Source organism: Mesoplodon mirus (assembly GCF_964341445.2).
Source record: "Mesoplodon mirus genome assembly, chromosome: 12".
In the NCBI taxonomy this organism is placed as follows: domain Eukaryota; kingdom Metazoa; phylum Chordata; class Mammalia; order Artiodactyla; family Ziphiidae; genus Mesoplodon; species Mesoplodon mirus.
This window is the reverse complement of record NC_138988.1, coordinates 73947032-73962942: the sequence shown is the minus strand read 5'-3', so window position 1 is coordinate 73962942 and position 15911 is coordinate 73947032.

Genomic DNA, 15911 nt, shown 5'->3' with positions numbered 1-15911 from the left:
GTCCACTCACTCAACAGATATCTATTGAGTGCCTGTTATATGCCAGGCACGGAGGTGGGTGGGGACACGGCAGTCATAAGGACAAATAAGGCCCTGCCCTCATGAACTTACATTCTACTAAGGGTGAGACGATTAACCAGCTAATTAATTAAATGAACAAGTTAACTTCAGGGAAGCCATAACTTTGAAGAAACTGCAGAAGGGACAATGTGAGTGAGTGGAAGGAATGGGCCACATGTCAGAGAAGACCTCGCTGGGGAGGTGACAGTGCGGCAGAGGCCTGAAGAAGGCTGAGTGAACAGCTAAGGGAAGGAAGATCCAGACAAAGGGAACAGCAAGGACGAAGGCCCTGTGGGGCTCAGGAAAAGTGACAGGATCCAAGGAAGCCTGTGCAGCTGGAGAGGGGTGACGGAGGGGGAAGGATCGGGGGGAGGATCTAGGGCACGCAGGGTTCTATGGGCCAGGGGAGATGACTGGACTAGCTTTGGAGGGCTGGGAGCAGAGACTGACTTGAGGTCTAATAGGATGGTTCTGGCTGCTGTGTGGAGGTGGGGGGAGGGGAGGCGTGTAGAAAGGGCCGAAGTGGGGAGACCTGTAAGGAGGCTACTCCTGTAATCTAGGGGAGAAATGACAGTGGCTGGGAGCCCATTGGTGGCAGTGGGAAAGGAGAGAAGAGGACAGATTTGGGATATATTTTGAGGTAGACCCAATGGGACAAGGGAAATGATAGGGGGCGAGGTGTGGGAAAGGAGGTCTCTGAGGTTTGAGACCTGCTCCTTATCCAGGTCCTACAGGGAGGAATGCCTTTTACTGAATGGAAAAGGAATGTTGCGGGGAGGAGGGACAGATTTCAGTGGGAGGCCTGGGAGAATGCCCCTTGACACAGTGACCCATCCCTGGGGCCAGAGGCTAAAAAGTCGGGTCCTCAGACACCATGACTCAGAGATGAGGGCTCCACTGTGCGCGCTCCTGGGGCCAGGCCAGGCCTTGCAGAGGCCCACCTGGCTGCTCCCGCACCTGTGATTCTGTGTCTTTTCTCTGCCGGACCTGCGACCAGGGGAGAGCTGGATGCTGAGCCCCCATCCCGCTCCCAGGACTTTGGGAGGTAAGGCTGCAACGATGCAGGTGGGAGGGGGCACTACTGTCCAGAGCAGGCCTGGGGGATCTCAGCACACAGAGGGTGGCCCATGTAGGCAGACAGAGCCCGGAGGACAAGCCACTAGAGGCTGGGGCCAGCACTGAGCAGCGGTGACACCTTATCCTACAAAGGGACAAAGGTGAGACCCTCAGAAATCCTCCTGGAGTCTCTGGATCACGGTCTCAGCTTCCTACAATCTGGGCCGGGTGTGGGGAGTATGCCTGGACTTGACAGAAAGCTGGGCCAAGGTCAGCCAGACCCCTTCCAGACATGCTCAGAATCTGGAAAAGGGGATGTTCAGCCAGGAAAGCAATAGGGGTGGCTTTGGGGAGTGTCCAGGCCTCTGGATCCTTCCTCTCCTCCATCCTTGCTGGGTGCGTGAGGAGCCCCTGAGGTTTGGGGTTTCCCTGTACAGTGGGCATGCGGAGCCAAGCCATCCAGATGCCAGGATGTGGGGGAGAGTTGGGGTGGCTGCCGGTACCTGCCCGAGGTTGCCTGTCCCCACCTCCCTGGCCTAAATCCCTGGCCCCCTCCTTGCCCCAGGTGTCCCACACAAGGAGCCCTGAGCAGAGGGAAAGGCCAGGCAGGCTCCACGCTGCCACTCACAGGCCCACCTCTCCAAAACCCAAACTAGATGGGCTGGGATCTGGGCTGGGGCCAGCTCTGGCTCCACAGTCCTGGGACCATAACCACGTCTATCTGAGGCCCACTTCGGGGCCGTGGGATGGGAGAGGTGACGGAGCTTCCTGGATCCATTATCAGTGTTTGGTTTGGGACTTTTGGAACAGACCCAGTTCCTGCTCCTTATCCAGGCCCTGCTGATTAGATTCTCTGGCCTTTGATATGCCTCAATCTGGGACGCAGGACTCCCCTTCCTGCTACCCAGTCCCCAAACCCCAGCACTCCCCACCCACGGAGACCTGGTCTGTGGCCAAGGCCAGCTCCATCCAAATAACCTCTCCCCATGGACTGCCTAGCACACTGCTGCCCTCACCTGAACCCCACAAGGTCTCAGGAGGACATGGGGCACAGGAGCACGGGTTGCTGGCCCCTTTGGACAGGTCTGGGGACTTAAAGGGGAGACTGGTCAAGAACAGCAGGGAGTCTCTGGAAGTTTCCAGCCCCTACTGTCAAGTGGGCCACTCTCTCTGGGGGAGAAATTGAGGGAGGTGGTGCAGATCCATGGGGTGACCCCATGAACAGGGTAGTCAGGTCTGGCCTGAGGTTGACCGTCTTATGCTAAAGCCAGACCCCTGGTCCTCATTTCCGTCTTAGGAGATGCAGTCTCACGGAGGGGCTTTCCTTGGTCCAGACGCTGCACTGAGAGGAGGTCCTGGGCTTACCTCTCAGCAAGGGCTTAGAGGGGACATGGCCAGTTGGGAGGGGAAGCGGGGAGGAGGGCAGGGAGAAGGAGGGAGGCAAGATGAGGAGGGAAAAAGAGGAGAAGAGAGGACCACGTGGAGGAAGAGGGGGAAGGGGGGAAAGGAAGGGGAGGACAAGGGACAGGGTGGAGGAGGATAATGGGAGAGTTTCCTTGTTGCCCAGCTTAGAGGAAGGTGTGTCTGGGCACACGCGGAGACACACACAGCTGCCTCTGGGGGAGCCGGAGCTCGTGCGCAGCCCGGGCCTGGATGTGAGCAGGGAGATGGGCAAGCGCATCCCTGCATATGTATGTGTGTTTGTAGGTGTACATCCCAGACAGTGTGAGCGTGGGACCCTTTCAGCATCTTGCATCATGAGCCAGGATACACATGCATACACACAGACACACACACACAGACAAGCACTGCATAGCCATGTTGTCTGAATGGCACTCTGATTTATTCTATTCCAGTCAGTGGCATTTAAAAAAGAGCCCTTGGGCTTCCCTGGTGGCACAGTGGTTAAGTATCCACCTGCCAATGCAGGGGACACGGGTTCGAGCCCTGTTCCGGGAAGATCCCACATGCCGCGGAACAACTAAGCCCGTGCGCCACAACTACTGAGCCTGCGCTCTAGAGCCCTTGAGCCACAACTACTGAGCCCATGTGACACAACTACTGAAGCCCTCGCACCTAGAGCCCAGGCTCCACAACAAGAGAAGCCACCACAATGAGAAGCCTGTGCACTGCAACGAAGAGTAGCCCCCGCTCACCGCAACTAGAGAAAGCCTGCATGCAGCAACGAAGACCCCACACAGCCAAAAATAAATAAATAAAAATAATAAATTTATTTAAAAAATAAAAATAAAAAAGAGCCCTCTTCAGGATTTACCAGGTTGACTTCACCATCAGCTAATGGGATGAGACCCTCGGTTTGAACTGCACTTTGCTGAGCGGGTCTGCACATGGATAGACTGGGCACAGGGAATGCTCGGTGATGACCTATGACACGTAGCGAGGCCTGGTGGCCCCTTGCCCTCCCTCAGACATCCCAAACGAGGACGCTTGGGGCCCTCAGGGCCTCCTTGTACAAGAGCATCACACAGCAAGGGGTTCCGAGCCCCACCCAGCTCACTGACTCTCAGGGCCACCTTGCAGACTTTCCCCTGAAGCCTCGCCAGCCTCCATGCCCCCCAACCCATGCCCCCCAACAACTCAATACAGACCCTGCCCCAGCCCCCATGGGGCCCCCGCCTGCCCCAGAGGGCGAGATATAACTCCTTCCCTCAGGGAGCCCCCGTCTGAGGGGAGACGTGGCCCCGCCCTCAGGGAGCCCCAGTCCGGGGGGACATACTTAAAGAGTCAAGAAAATTGGGCAGTCATGTATAAGAGTCCAAGTCAGGCCCTCAGGGAGCTGTTGGAGCCAAAAGGTGGGGTTTAGATCACTGCAGGGACCAGATGGGGTGCTGTGGAAGTGAGGAGACAGGGAAGGAGCGGGGTCCTGATCTCCATTCCTGTTCCTGACGCTCACGTACACACACTTCCAGCTCTGCGAGCCCTCCATGGACACACTCCTCGCCTAGGTCACCACTTCTGTGCCACACAGGGCTCGCATTCTCACAGAGTCCTGGAAGTACAGCCTCCTTCCTGATGAGGGAAGCTGCAGGGCCCTGGCCTCCTGAGGGCCACCCCCAGGGCATTCTCCTCCTGTGGCAGGGGAGATCCAGGGCTTGGCCATCACCAACCAGGGGTTTGGCCTAATCCAGACGGAGCCGGACACCACTTTTGAAAGCATCCACTTTGATGGGATGAAGGGCCTGGCCTCCTCTTCCATCTCTGCAGTGGGGTTACCACAGGCACGGATGGCTTTTTCAAGCGGAGCCTGATTCTAGAGCCTGTGGTCAGCTTCTATCTTGCCAGGTGAGAGGACCCCTGCCGCCTGGAAGCTTCTTCTTCTCTCTGCAAATGGTACTGGACAGGGGCTTATGGAGACCTGGCTGGAAGCCTCACCCTGAGCCAGGGGCTGTGGAGGTACAGAGGGCTGACTCAGAGAGTAGGCTCCAGAAATGGGGGTCCAGTCAGCCCACAGCTGCCTCCTCCACAGTCTGACTATGTCTCTGGTCTGCAGCTGACAAGATGACATCACCATGGGAGAAGTCACCTTTGGTGGCGAGAAGAGCCAGCTGTACACAGGTGACGTCTATTGGAGCCCTGTGGTTGCCCAAGTTACTGGCAGATCATCTTCCACGGGTGGGGAGATTCAAATCCTATCCCCCCACTAAGGGAGGAGGCCTGGGGGGCTTCCTTTGGGAAAAATGTAGGGCTTCTCCCAGCCCAGGCCAGACCCAGGGACTGCTTTAAGGGAGAGCCTGCATGGATGCTGGGGGAGGGATGACATGACCTCTGACCTCTAATGATTCCTACAGGTTATCCATAGGGTACTGGCCCACTGACTGGTGCTCCCAGGGCTGCCTGGTTGTCACGGACACAGGCAACTCCCTCATCATTGTCCCTGAGCAGGTCTGTGGTCAGCTGACACAGCTCATTGGGGTCCCAGGGAACAGCCGAGGAGAGGGAGGCACCCCAACCCACTGTCATTGGGAAGTCAAAGGACACTCACCTGAGGCGCTCCTTCCAAATTCCCTGAGGTGTGCATGTCATTTCCCTGCCAGCTGCTTCACGCCAGGTGCAGCGGGATCTCCCTGCCCTGCCCCCTCCCTGCCCCCTCTCCCTCAGAGGCTCCCCTAGCAACAGCCCTTGCTCGTATTTCTGCCCTACCGGCTTGGACTCCATCTTGGTGCCTTCACTGGGGCATTCATCTGGGGTGGGGACATATCTGCAGTTGTCGGGGAGAGGAAGGTTGGGAGGTTGAGGGACCAGGGAGGAAGGATTTGGGTGCAGGATGGACTTCCGGGCTGGGAGACCAGCCACCTCTGTCCCTGGAGCCCTGGGGGAGCAGATTCTGACCACCTGTCTCTGCATCCTTTACCATTTCTCCAGTTTGTCACCAACTACAGCAGTGGCCAGAGTCCACTCACCAGTCCCTTCACCATCAGTGGCATCCACTTTCTCTGCTGGGCCCTCAGCACCTCATCTCTACGACTCTCCCCGTCTCTCTCCGGCTTCTCCTTCATACCTGGGCGTGGAGGCGGGGAGCCCGTAGAGCTCTTGGGATGTCAGATTTGCATAAGACCTTAAGGATCATCTTACCAGCTTCTTCCACAAGTGTAATACCAGGAACCACCATTTATCCAGAACTTTCTGAGATGCCGTATGTGGAGTGGTTGAGGTCCAGTCTGTCTGCATCGGGATCCTTGTTCTGCCACTTCTGAGCCTTGTGACCTTGGGCAAGTCACTGAGCTTCTCTGAGCCTCCATTTCCTCATCTGTAAAATAGGGACAATACAGTGTTTACCTTATGAGTAAGGTCCTGGTGAGATTAAACAGACTGGTAGAACTAGAGTGATTAGAAGAGGGCCAGGTACACGCTGAGCACCCTGTAAATGCTGGTGTTTCCTCCTGGTTCAGATGCTGAGCCGAGGCTCTGTGTGCATTTGCTCTTCAAATCCTCCTGATAATCCTGGAAGTGGGTACCACTATCACCCCAGCAGGTAATGATCAGCCCCTTCTTAAACCCAAGACTTGGCCCTTACCACGTGTGGGTGGTCCCCATTCCATTTGTCCAAGAATGGTGGTCACGGGGTCCTCTTTAGATTATTCAAACCTCCAAACGTGGTGGACCAGGCCCTGCTTCTCTCCCAGCCTTCCACCCTGCTCCTAACTAACAAATATGCATGGAGCATCCTCTGGATCTCCTCTTCAGGGGACACAAAGGAGGGAGGAGACACCACCCTGCTCTCTGAACACTTGTGATGAATTGTTTATGTGACAGATGACAGCTGAGAGTGGAAGACTGTGTGTATGTGTGCATACACATGTGCTCAATGCCATAGAGATCAGTGTTTTTCAAATCGCAGCTCACAGCGCATTAGAAATCAGTTCAGTTGATTGGAACCAGCACTTTAGAAACAAATAAAATAGGAAAATTGGTGTACTATGGACTAGAATTTTTATGGGGGGGGTGAAGCTTTTGTTTTCATTATACATTGTATGTATGTGTATATAAGGTTATGATGTAAAATATATTTCTAACTGTGGGTTGTGGTTTTAAAAAAAGCCTGAAAGCCTCATCTCTGGTGGCTGGGTCTCTGCCCCCTTCAGGGGACCCCTCTCACTGCTATACCCCAGCCTCACTGGCCCCATCACTTCCTCTTTCCTACCTCAGGCCCTTTGCAGGTGCTATTTTGCCTGCCAGAAATGTTCTTTTCTCACTCTCTTCACCAGCCTAACTTGTATTCATCATGCAGAACACAGCAATGGGTCATATTATCTGCCCCCCTCAACTGATGAGAAACTGAAGCTCAGAGAGGTTAAGTGACTTGCCCAATGTCACAAAGCCAGGCAGAGGTGGGCTGGGATTTGAACCCAGGCTTCTCTGATTTCAGAGCTCAGGTTCTTTCCTTAACCCATGAGACTTGCCTACTGACAGCTTCACTTCGTTTCCTCCGAGTCAGTGCAGCAACGGCCTCATGGGGTTTTAGCCCACATTCCTGCTTTCAGAGTGCAGCCAGCCCCCATGGCTCCCTGAAAACGTCTTCCTGAGGGTCTGCTACTCCATCTCTGACATGGGCAACGACAAGGTGGGCCTGGCTGCTGCTGTATAGACCGGCTCTGCCTTATCTTCCTGGTCAGAGGCACACCTTCTAGGTCTCACGGAAGTTGGGGAGCCCCTATTTTCACTCATTCTAGCCAAACTGTGCTCCTCAGGGCTGAGAGCTGGGAGACCCCAAATAAAGCAGCTGTAGGCTCTGGCTTTGGGGAACAAGGTGGGTGGCTGGGGAATTAAATAGGGGGGTGAGATTAGTTCGACTTTCATGCCCACTCAATACAGGTCAGTGGGTCCCAAATCTAGTCATTCAAATACCACCCTCATGATCTTTGCACTATCTGAGTGTGGCCCCCAGTTAGAATCTGCTGACTTGGGGGGGTGGGTCAGAGGCCTGGTCAGGTTTCCCTGCCAGCGCTCTGGCTTGTGCAAGGTGCCATTTCTGGAGATGTGGGACAGTAGTTTGGGAGGACGTTGAGCCGGCAGTGTGGACAGAGCCACAGACATGGAGTCCCCACTTTGGCAGGATGGCTGACCCTGTGCTCACAGCTGTCCTGCCTGTCAAATGGAGAGGGCCACCTCTGGGCAGTGCCTTGGTGGGCAGACAGGCTGGGAGTTCCTGGCTGGATTTCACATTTAGGAGACTGTCCTTCCCCATGGGGCCCAGGGCTGGGGAGGTAGAGGGAGAGGAGAAATCTAACACCTAGACTCTAGGGCTGGGGGCCCTGGGGTCCTCAGGTAACTGAGGCCCTGCTCCTCCCCGCAGTGGCCAGCCTAGGAGACTAACTCCTCGGTGACAAGGATTTCAGGCTGTAATTCTGCTGCTTCCTGACATTCCTCGGTTAGGAGGATGTCACAAACTCCCCTAGTCCGTGAAATCATGGGTGTGATGTGTCCGACATGTATCTGTGTTAAAATATATGATAATAAATATGCAGCTATGTGGAAAAGACATGTTCGTTCTCGTTGCACCTGAAATCATCTCTGCTTTTCTACTCTTGTGGACAATGTTAGCCCGGGTGAAGGTGCACTGCCCACATCAGCCCAGAACTCCCTGAGCTGGGGCTGCCTCCCCACTTCATCTTTGGGGGGTGGTCTCTGAGGACAGGTGTTCTGTCTCCTTGCTCCTTTTCCTTCTCTTCCTCCTCTTTTTTTTTTTTTTTCTTTCTGGCTGTGCTGTGAGGCTTGCGGGATCTTGGTTCCCCAACCAGGGATAGAACCCGAACCCTTGGCAGTGAAAGCACAAGAGTCCTAACCACTGGACACCAGGGAATTACCTTCCTTCTTTTTTTTTTTTTTTTTTTTTTGTGGTATGCGGGCCTCTCACTGTTGTGGCCTCTCCCGTTGTGGAGCACAGGCTCCGGACGCACCGGCTCAGTGGCCATGGCTCACGGGCCTAGCCGCTCCGCGGCATGTGGGATCTTCCCAGACCGGGGCATGAACCCGTGTCCCCTGCATCAGCAGGCGGACTCTCAACCACTGCGCCACCAGGGAAGCCCTACCTTCCTTCTTTTTAAAATGTGACTTTAGGGACTTCCCTGGTGGCGCAGTGGTTAAGAATCCACCTGCCAATGCAGGGGACACAGGTTCAATCCCTGGTCCGGGAAGATCCCACATGCCGCAGAGCAACTAAGCCTTTGTGCCACAACTACTGAGCCTGCGCTCTGGAGCCTGAGAGCCACAACTACTGAGCCCACATGCCACAACTACTGAAGCCCATGCCCCTAGATCCCGTGCTCTGCAACAACAGAAGCCACCGCAATGAGAAGCCCACGCACTGCAACAAAGAGTAGCCTCCGCTCGCCGCAACTAGAGAAAGCCTGCGCGCAGCAACAAAGACCCAACACAGCCAAAAACAAAGTAAAATAAATTAAAAATAAATTTTTTTAACATAAGACTTTTAACTGATGTTTAATACACATACATACCGAAAGGTGCACGTATCATGAGTATCCAGTACTGACTTCTCACAGACCCACGTGACCAGAACACAGGTCAAGAAACAGAACATCATTGGTGCTAACCAGAGGTCCCTTTTCCTCTTCAGCCCCTTTCCCCAGCCCCCTGCCCACTTTAAAGAAAAAGATTCTGACTCAGCTGATAGTTATTGAGGGCTTGCTCTGTGCTAGCACTTTTATAACCATGGTTTTATTGTATTATTCTAGCAACCCCGAGGGGCAGATGGTTATCCCTGTTTTACAGTCAGGGAAACTCAGGGTCGAAAGGGTAAGTGAATTATTGGGGTCAAATGGTCAACAAGTGGTGGAGATTGGTCTCCTAAAGTCAATTCCATATCACACATCAGCATCACATACTTAAATATATACAAAGAGAGGTGAATGAAGAGTTGGAAGTAGGGTCCATAGGTCATCAGCAATAAATCTGCATGGACATCTCTGATTGTTTGCCCAGAAACATCCCCTTACTTATTTTGGGGACTTCTCCTGTCTAAACTCTTCAGAAGGCTTCCTGAGGGAGCAGTCAAATTCTTACAGGGCTCTGCCTGCTGGCCACAGTTGGTTGGTCCAAGAGTGGGCATTGGACACAAGATGGGCTAATCAGAGAGCTTTCTTGGGAATTTTGGTTTCATTCTTCCTCTGGAAATGTAAAACTCGGATGCTGGTGGTCAGTTATGTGGAGAAAGGCAGCCTACAGTGAGAGAGAGAGAGAGAGAGAAAAAAGTGAAGCAGGAATGAGAAGCAAAGGTCCTGATAGTGTTTGGATCCCAGATTTCAGTTGACCCCTGAGGCTCTGCCCCATCCTTCCTCTTCCTGCAGCTGGGTTGCAATATATGACTCGCCATCCATCCAATGCATGCCCCTTTCCACCTAAGGCAGACAAGCAAGCTGCTGTCTTTGAGCAAGGGTACATCAATCAATAGACCAGATAAAAGACAATCAGCCTGTCTATCCATTTATACACACAGGGATCAATTTCCAGCTGTTTGAGATACAGACAGATAAAATGGACTCCACTATTGAATGGGGATAAGATAACCTACCTAGTGGGGTTGCTGTGAGGTTGCCTGATTAAACAAATGTAAAGTACCCTGCTTGGCACAACGTCAATGACGGGATATTTTGGTAGGGGAGGAAGAGTCCATTTCAAAACTTTGAACCTAGCTCTTCCTTACAGCAGAGTTCTAATTAATTAATGTAAAAGGGATGATGGACATAGAAAAGCACCACTAGGCAAGCACCACCATAATGACTCTTGCAAGCAAGGACCACTAATAGATGTTAAAATTGGTGGGCAGAAGAATGATGAAAAGCAGGAGACTGGCGTAGTCTCAAAGTGTCTCCCCAGAAGATACTTATTAATTATCAAGGGAAAGATAATTCCTGTACAGTAGAGAAATGTGGTAGACCTCACCTTAACCAAGTAATTAAGGTTAAATCACCAGCAATGAGACCCATCCATATCAGATACCTCCTGATATCATGCACTGAGAAGGATATATCACCTCTGTGGTTTCTGCTCCAAAATGCATGCCATGAATCTCATCATGAGAAAACATCAGAATGACCTAAACTGAGGGACATTCTACAAAATAACTGCTCAGCACTTTTTAGAAGTAGCGAGGTCATAAAAGACACACACACACACAAAAACCCCCAAGGAACTGTCACAGATTGGAGAAGACTAAGACATGAAAATTAATGTGATGTGGGGACCTAGATTGGATCCTGAATCAGAAAAAGAACATTAGTGGGAAAACCGGTGAAATTCAAATAAGGTCTATAAATTGGTTAATAGTATCAGATCAGGGTTAATTTCCTGGGTTTGATCATTGTACTATGGTTATGATGTAAGATGTTAACATTTGGGAATTCTGGATGAAAGGTGTACAGGCACTCTCTGTACTATGTAACTTTTCTGTAATTCAAAAATTATATCGGGGCTTCCCTGGTGGCGCAGTGGTTGAGAGTCTGCCTGCTGATGCATGGGGTCACGGGTTCGTGCCCTGGTCTGGGAAGATCCCACATGCCGTGGAGTGGCTGGGCCCGTGAGCCATGGCCACTGAGCCTGCGCGTCCGGAGCCTGTGCTCCGCAACGGGAGAGGCCACAACAGTGAGAGGCCCGCAGACTGCAGAAAAAAAAAAAAAAAGAGCACTGTGGAGGACCCCAACTGCAGGGGCCTTACATGGCGGCTTTAAACTAGGGGGTCGGAGGATAAGCCAGAGGTGGAGGTCCAAGTCAGAAGAATCCAGCTTACACTGGGCCCTCTGCTTATAAAAAAAGAAAAAGAAAAAGAAAAAAAAGCATAAATCCTTGAACTTGAAAAAAAATCTTCCATTCCAGTTTGCCCCCAATAAGTTTGATTAAACCAATATAATGGTGTAAGTATAAAACACACAAAATTTAAGGAAAAAACTAAAAGACCAAGATAATAGCCGAAGTTGTAACTAAAATTCATGTAGACAGCTGCCGAAGACTTAAGGTTTATAAAGTACCTGTCCTGGGATCTGAGGTGAGGTCTCTTAGCTCTGCAAACTTAATTCAGGGGTTAGAATACACAGTGAAACTCAGATCCCTGGTCCAATTTCACACCCACTGCAAGAGACCCCACTTCCAGGATTCCTCAGAATGTGCTCCTTTAGCCCCTGTTTGAATGATTCTGATAACGAGGAGCTCACTAATCTCTTCCTTTGGTTGATGTTTATTTTGTGCCCAATTACTATTGACAGAAATGAGAAATTAGAATCAACCCAAATGAACAGGGCTAAGTAATGCTGCTACCAAGATGATAGAGCACTGTACAGCCACCAAGAGTGATAAGAATGTGGCTTATCTCAATTCTTGGAAGTGTGTATATAGTAATCTTTAGTAACAAGAACAGAAGTAGTATTTACACACTGATTACAGCTACGTTAAAATCTCAGTGTGTACATTAGGAGCTAGAATAGAATTTTGTACTTTAGAATGGTGCAAATAATTGTAGTTTCATGTCATTTTGATTTTTTAAAAAGTAGTATATGTACAGAATTTAAATGAAATTTAGTATCCAGAATTTTTTTTAAAATCCTCCATTAAAGGACTCAGGGATTGTCATTTCAAAATTGAGAATGGGTGTATGAACACTAGATTGGGAAGGATCCTGAGGCCATGTCTCAGCACCATGAAAGAGAGTGATCTGTTTGATTAGCGATGTCTGCCATGGGTGGAGGATTAGCAGTGGCAGTGTGCATGCTAGTAGCTGCCATCTCTTCTTGAGACACTCCCAGCAACCAGTGTCACTTTTGTAGTCACTCTGAAAGATGAATGAGCTGTTTAAGGAGCCAGGTGAGGGAAAAGACCTTTTCTTTTAGTTACAAGTGATAGGATTTGGGGCAAGTCACTGGGATATAAGACAGTATGAAATAAATACCATAAGGGGAGGAAAAGCAAAGTCCTCCACAATAGGAGCCAGTTTGAGAGTAGGTGAGCACAGTAGGGGAAGGCTTTATGGCCTTTGTACTGGGTCTTGAAGGATGAGGAGATTTTGCAGGTGGAGATGCTGGGAAGGGTATTGCAGATGGAGACCACAGCATGGATAAAGGCACAGTGTTTGGAAAACAACAGGTCTCCTGGGAGAAAGCAAGGAGATTGCTATGGCTGGAGCACAGAGCATGTGTAGGTTAGCAGTGGAAGATGAGTGTGGAAATGTAGGAAGGGGCCAGCCTGAATGTGTCCTCAAGGCCAGGGTGATGAGTTTGGATTTTATTTAATTAGCCACAGGGAGCCTTTGATGAGTTTTGAGGCAGGTGGTGCTTAGAGGTAGAGGAGACCAGAGGGTGATGAGATAATGCCTCTTTCCTGGGAAACCATCACTATGAGAGGACGCCAGGCCCTGGATTTTGACACGATCCCTTTAGAGTGTGGGGTGGAAATCAGAGCACTGGGATAATGGGGTGTGGGAGATATAACCAAGATCTATTGAAAACAATCTCATGGGCTCCATCTAGTGTTCAGGATTTCCTGAGCTCTGGGCCAAGCCCAGGGAGGTGGAAGCGACAATCTCTGCCTTCAAGGAGTTTCTAGTCTATGGAGTGAGGAAACGTACACCAGGAGACAACTGGAGACCAATCCTAGACAGTGTGTGATCCGACACTAAGGGGAGGGCACCAGCTGGGTGTGCAGTGTTTAGGGGTAGAAGATGAACTTGGTGGACAGCCAGTGGGTCAGGCTTACTGGGGCTCCTGTCCTTGGTGGGAGGTAGCCCTGGATGACTTCTAAAATGTCCTCAGACTCTGTACATCCCTGGTTGTAGGAGGAGAGGTCCTGAAGGATGGGCAGAACTTGGACATGTAGAAGGAAGAGAAATGGGCTTTCCAGGAAGGGGGGGCTGGGTGGTGGCAGGGCAGACACGGACTTAGGATGTATGGGGACACCCAGGGGACTGACTGAGCTGTCAGGTCAGGTTGGGTAGGTGGGGCAGTAAAGCCCCAGGGCCTGGCTGCCAAGCAGGGTACCCTGGCTCGATGCAGTAGGCCAGGGATACTCAGAAGGGATGTAGTGTGACTGGGGTTTGGGGACAGTTAGCCCACAGCCATCAGACTCCTTGGATCCCGCCAGATAAGGAAAGGGTCCCTGGAGGGCCATGTTGTGGAGTCTTGTTGGCCTCACAAGACTTAGGGGACCCCATGGATTCTGCTATATTCACAGGATGTGGCAAGATTCCAAGGATCCTATGACTTTCTTTTGCCTGATCTTCCAAACCTGCGGATTCCCCTACCCCAGGGAAAGCACTCCCTCCTTACCTTGCCTTCCACTCCAGTGTCCCTGGAGACTGCAGGGAGGAATGGGAGATGATTTGGCCTTGAGACACGACCAGGCAGGTACCTCCCTCTCTGTGCCAGGCCCGGGTGGACCTCTAGTGCCCTTTCTCCCCTCCTCCATCCAGGGCCAGGGGAGACTCCAGGGCTCTGGCCGGGCAGTGGGTGGAGGTGGCCAGAGTGGAAAGTCCCCACGGGCTGGATTATATCGGTGTTTGGCAGGCCTGGTCTTGGCCTTCTGCCTGGGGCTCAAGAGCCTGACAAATCTGTTTGGAGCCCTGAGTGAGGAGTGAGGTGGCAGAGAGGGTACTGGCGTGGGGACTTTTTCCACTCACCCCAGAATGGAGAATTCTCCAGTGCCAGGTTGGCGGGCACTGGGCCAGCTCCAGGTCACCTCAGGCAATGAGAAGCTTTTAGCTGGGAAGCAGGCAGGACCCAGAGATGAGGGACAGAGGACACGGCAGATCAGGCTCGAGAGCAGGAACGAGGACAGACGAGAGCTGGGGAAGAGGGTAATGGGGGACACAGGTGTTTTAGGAGAGCAAAAGACATGGGCAGGGACTTCCCTGGTGGTCCAGTGGTTAAGACTCAGTGTTCCTAATGCAGGGGGCATGGGGTTTTTTTGTTGTTGTTTTGTTTTGTTTGCTTGCGGTACGAGGGCCTCTCACTGTTGTGGCCTCTCCCGTTGTGGAGCACAGGCTCCGGATGCGCAGGCTCAGTGGCCATGGCTCACGGGCCCAGCCGCTCCGCGGCATGTGGGATCCTCCCGGACCGGGGCACGAACCCGTGTCCCCTGCATCGGCAGGCGGACTCTCAACCACTGCGCCACCAGGGAAGCCTGGGGGCGTGTGTTTGATCCCTGGTTGGGGGACTAAGATCCTTCATGCCGCACAGTGAGGCAAAAAAAAAAAAAAAAAAAAAGACATGGGCAGAGTCTCAATGGAACAGAATTAGAGAGACAACGAAGAACAGAAGCAGGGGCTGGCATGTCCCCTCCTCCCATGCCCCTGCCCAGGCCTCCTGTCGCTGCAGATCAGTGCCAGTGGCACAACCAGAAGCCAGTGCGGCTAACTCTGTGGGTGTATCCTGAGTGCCTGCTGAACTATGATGAGAATTTCTCCAAATGTCCTATTTGACCAGGAAAACCTCCAAAGCTGCCCCCAATAGCTCTGACTTCAGCCACTGGCAACCCAGCCCCACCATCTGCATCTGTGCTAACAATACCGTCAACATCACCACTGTCAGCATCACGCTCACCGCTACCATTTATCATTACCATCATCCTAGCTACTGACCCCATCAACCCCCAGACACTCCTAACTGCATCCCCCAAGGGGTTGGGGGTGCTGGAACCAGGACTTAAGTCAGAATCTTTGAGTGCATCACCTATAGACCAGCGATTCTCAACAATTTTGCTCCCGAAAGGGACATGTGGCAATGCCTGCAGACACTGTTGGTTGTCACAACTGGGGACTGTTGCTGGCATCTAGCAGGTAGAGGCCAGGGATGCTGCTGAACATCCTACAATGCCTAGGACAGTGTCCACAACAAAGAGTTTTTTGTTTGAAAGTGTCGGAAGTGCTGAAGATGAAAAACCTGCCTACGGCCTTCACTCTGCCCTCCTCTGGCCCTCACCCTAAAAGGCTTATTTCACACCTCTGGTTCCTGCACAAGAAGTCATATTTGCCACTCCATCTTACGGCCACTTTGATTTCTTATCGCTCGCACCTCCTGGCCTCCACCGCTTGTACTGAAAAGTCAATAAGGTGAAAAGTCATTTGCAGCCACCCTCACAAGGGAAAACACACAGAAACAACTGATACCTGGAGCCCAGGGTATGCCTGGGATTGAGGTCATGCTGGTGCAGGGCAGGGAGGCAGGGGCTGGGCTGGGTCCTTGGGGTATAAAGGAGGAAGGAGTGTTCAGGCCTTCACTCCACTCTGACGCCACAACTCTGAGCTGCTTCTCTGCTGTGGCCAGCGGGGAATCGGC